Source organism: Triticum aestivum, chromosome 4B (assembly GCF_018294505.1).
Source record: "Triticum aestivum cultivar Chinese Spring chromosome 4B, IWGSC CS RefSeq v2.1, whole genome shotgun sequence".
NCBI lineage: Eukaryota > Viridiplantae > Streptophyta > Magnoliopsida > Poales > Poaceae > Triticum > Triticum aestivum.
In genome coordinates, this window is record NC_057804.1 from 655,954,617 (window position 1) to 655,959,404 (window position 4,788).

Below are 4,788 nucleotides of genomic sequence, written 5' to 3' on the forward strand. Positions count from 1 at the left end.
AGTTTAAAATGCTCCAAGCTTCAGAAAGATGACCTTACATCTGAAGGAAGTATCCAGATGCAACCTTTGTTTATCAACCAGCTTTAGATTAGTACCCAGGAGAAACAGAGGGTGCTAAAAAAACATTGCTCAGGACTAAATAATAATTTGCATTGATGGGAGAGACCCTTAAATTATCAGTTTATTAATTCGATGCTTTTCTTTTACTGGGAATCAAAATCTTAGATGGATCTAAAGGTTATTTAGATTGCTTTAGTATGTAAATTTATAAATCCACAAGTTCTCTGCAACAAATTCTACAGAATTCGCCACAGCAAGCAGAACATGAAAGACATCATACATAACCATGTTGTAGGAGACCGTACAAACAACAGGGAAGTCTTGAATCACGTGAAAACAGATACATTACTCATTCAATCCAATAGACTACTTTCCGTCTTGATGACCTTTGTACTGTCCAGATGTTATAGAGTGAACCTGTTGGTCCTGTGGCTGAGTTAATTAGGTTTAGAGTTTAACTATATTTATTCTAGACAGCAGAATATTAAGTTAGAGTAAGTCAGATTAAACCCAGTGTCAGCATGGGTACAATAACCATGAATCAGGCAACTAAAGGAAACTGTTTGCAAGTGGCGGTCGGATATGTATCAGCCGGTGGAATTCGTCCATAGCAACAACCATCCTTCCAATTCTGCAAAAAGAGTCTGTCATAGTTTAATGGCATGCTCTATATGAAAATTTTAACCGGGTAACCTGGACGAGCGACTCCTTGCTTCAACCTGATTGAAGCCTGATTCAACGAAGCTTCTTTAAATGGAATCGGGTATGTCACAACCATCGAGTTGAATTTATCCATAGCACCAGCCATCGTCGTGCAAAAAGGCAACAGAGTTGAATTGCAGGATGGCTGATGCTATGGACAAATTCAGCCAGAGGATTGGCTCCCTGCTTCTGCGTGCTAACTTTTGGGGTGGCCGAGGGCATGTCACAACTACAATCTGGTTGAAGTTATTCATAGCATCAACCATCTTACCCACCATGGGGAATCGGCAACCACCGTTGAAGGGTAGGATGGATGATGCTATGGACGAGTTCAACCAGCGCACCTGTGCGTGTCGACTCCGGGGATGGCATCGGAGGGAACTGGTTCGGCCATCGGTCGAACAGGTGGTGCGCTCCCGCCAGGAAGAGAGGAGAGGCCGTCGGAGAGGAAGCGAGAAGGCGGACAAATCTCGACCTGCTGCTCCTCGTCGTTGCAGTCGGCCGCCGCCCTACGCCGCCGCCAATCCCCAATCACGAACTCTGGCGTTAGGGTTTGTCGGAGGGGCGCTGCTATATATATGGAGCAGCGGCCCATCCCGCGTCACGCCGTGTTTTGGGCCGACGGCCCAACAGCGCACGCGGGTCAACATGTTGCCGAGCTATAAAGAGGTGCCACATCACCGCGCCCATTAAAACTGGTACATCATGTTTTATTTATTTATGAAAACTTAGTTTTGCCTTGTCGATTTTATCTAACAATTAATTCAATCAATAAAAAAGAGGAATATCGTCCTGTATGATATAAAATATTCACACTTATTCATAAAAGGAGAAGGACATGGCTCGGGTAAGTGGACACCGAAGGGAGTTTAGTGAACACAAGAGGGGCTTGCGTGACACTTAGGTTTGGACATGACAACCAAGCCAACCCATTCGAGACTCTCGTGTCTTCCGCAAAACCCAATCTTCCTTTTTGTCATGGCCATTTTAAATGTCTGGAAGCATCAAGGCAAGCTATGATAAGAAGTTCCCGGATGCCCCTCCATGGTTGATGCCGGGCTAGGAGTGAAAGGAGACCCCTTTTACTCTTCCTATCATGGTGGATGCATCATGACGTGGACGGTTAGTGGATCCTTGGACATGGATGCCGGGGTGGCCCCGGATGGTGGTCTGTATGGTTGGCTCTTTGGCGGGCACAATAGCGGTGGTGATGGCATTCTCTCTTGGTCGTGTGGGCGGCGAGAGGTGGTGCGGCGGGTGGCTCTGGCGCGCTCTTGTCCCTGATGATGGTGGTGCCCCGACCCGGATCTGGAGTTCTGGGCTCACCACTCTTGCCCTGGAAACCTCGCTTAGGGACACAGTGGAGTTGCCAAGCGAAAGCTTCGCGCTTTGTCGCCGACAACGGCAATGCTCGCAAGCGCCGTTATCTTCCTAAAGACGTCGTTGTGGCGCTCCTCTCCGTGTCCGGGTTCCGGCTGAAAACCTATGTCTTTCGGGACTCGGCAACGGCGAGGCCTTGCGCTGTTTTCACTCCTGGGGGCGTTGTCGTGGAACTTAGGTGCTATAGGGCTTATGGTGGGTGTTGTTCTCAGTTCTTCTTCTACTCTATTACGGTTGCGTAGCCGCGTGCGTGTTGCGTGATCAGGTTTGCCTAAGATTGGCATTGTTTGAGGGCTACCCGATCCCCTTGTATCTTTCGGCCATGTACTCTGTGTGGTTGATGCTTTCTATATAAAGCGGAGTGAAAGCCTGTTTCGAGGATGATAAAAAGTTCCCAGAACGCTACTGATGCTCCGACATTGGGCATAATTCAAGGGAAGAGTGAGGACGCCCCGAGGTAATTTACCCCCACACTCTTGATCCCTACGACCCTACCTTCGCTTCGAAAGTAGCCTCCCTTGTGCAACTGAGAGAGCCATTGGTAGTAATACATATTGCACGTAAGCTAGTCTTTTTTTAGGATTAATGTTGCCGCTTTATTTAAACTTCAAAGTTTGAAACCTCATCCGAAATTACATCTAGAACCCAGTCTGGGGACCCCCAACCAAACCTCACAAAGTTCTTCACCGATCCTTACCTTAGCCAACTTATATGCAACAACATTAGCAGAACGTCGCACCCACGAAACTTTAAACCTCGGCGATGAACTAAGCATCGGCTTGATCTCTTCACTCATGGCCCTACGGCGGAAAGCATTTCCAGTGGTTGATTCAACATTTGTACCCGTCTTAACTATCGAGCTCCACATGCACCCTCACGGCGTTGACCTCCTCGCGCACCACTTGGAGAGCCCGCTTGCAAGCTAGGACTTAGGCCCTGTTTGGTTCATAAGTCCTAGGACTTTTTCTAGTCCCAACTAAAAAGTCCCTAGTCCCTAAAAAGTCCCTCCCTGTTTGTTTCCAGAGACTAAAAAGTCCCTAGTGCTTTCCTAGAGGTTATTAAATGACCATGTTGCCCCTAGTATATAAAAAAATAACAATCAAACAACATCATGGGGTGGCGGGCCAATGAATGCGTGGAGGAGCGTTGTTGGAAAAGTCCCAAAAACTCCCAAAAAAGACTCTCCTTGAGAGTCTTTTTCATTTAGTCCCAAATGCCTAGTTTAGTCCCTAAAAAGTCCCTCCCGTTTGGTAAAAAAGTTTCTAAGAGGAACTTTTTCTAGTCCCTACACAAAAAAGTCCCTGGAAACAAACACCCCCTTATTACGGCGTACGGGTCCACAATGTTCGGGAAATGATGGCACACAACGGCTCTAAAGTCTAAACCCGGTTAGCCTTGCAAACACACATGAACCGTAGCAGCGACCTGAGGGGGATCCGGGGCAGGATGTGCGACACGATGACCTTGTGTGGCACGTACGGCGCCATTGTCACGTTGGTGAGGGCGGTGGCGATCTCTTGCGACGGCGATGAGCACGCAACAACACGTCACCGACTCTGTACACGTACAAGTTTATGCAAGTGAATCCTTGGTGTACACGTACACGTACGTTATTTCTCGATCGAGATATTTCTCAATTAACGACTGCCTCGTCAGATCTACTAATATCCAACTCGGGCGGTAGAAATATTAAATCGAACGCGATGGGATCTCGTCGTCCTGCCGTGGAGGCCACCAGCAGCATGGATATGCTACAGGAGATCCTGCTGAAGCTGCCGACCAAGGACGTCGCACGGTGCTGCTGCGTTTCCAAGCTGTGGCGCCGGGTCGGCAGCAACCCCTCCTTCCGCAGCCTCCACTCCATGGCTGGTCATGTCGTCTCCGCGGCCCAGATCTCAAAGACCTTGCTCGTGTCTGAGAGGTGCCAGGCCGGCCGGAGCGATGAGGCCATCATCTTCGATGCGTCGTCGGGCAATACCATGTGCTGCGTCCCCATCCCCGGCGGCTATAGCCTAGCCAACATCTGTAACGGCCTCCTCTGCTTCGTACACCGCTATGGCCGCGATGACCCCGGTCCCGAGGCGCCGGTGGTTGTGTGCAACCCTGTCACCGGCGAGACCCTGGCGCTCCCCAGGGCGCCTCCGCTAATGGTCACCCCCAAGGGCACGTACAGGCACCAGTTGGCCTTGGGATTCGGCCCTCCCACCAAGGAGTACAAGCTCTTCCGGCTATCGACGCACTCTCTTTCCTCCGAGCAGCGCGTGGAGGTGGACGTGTACACCCTAGGCGATGCCGATGGATGGCGCCATCATTCGTTTCTCTCTCCGTGTCGCCCGACGAAAATCTCGCCGCTGGTGTCGATGGACGGCAAGCTGTACGTGGTAACCAATGGCTGGAAGCATGGCTACGGCTGGAATGAGATTCCCAGAAGAATATTGGTGATTGACGTGGCGACGGAGTTGTGGCGCACGTACCCACTTCCGGACTACGAGTGTTTTCACTTCGAGAGCCCGCCGATGGGTGCCTTTGAGCTCAGTGGCCGGCTGTGCTTCGCCGCGCATGCCCTCATCTGTAGACGGCCTGAAACTAATGTCATCCACTTTTGGGTCATGTCACCGTCGGAGGGCGACGAGGACGAGCAACCAG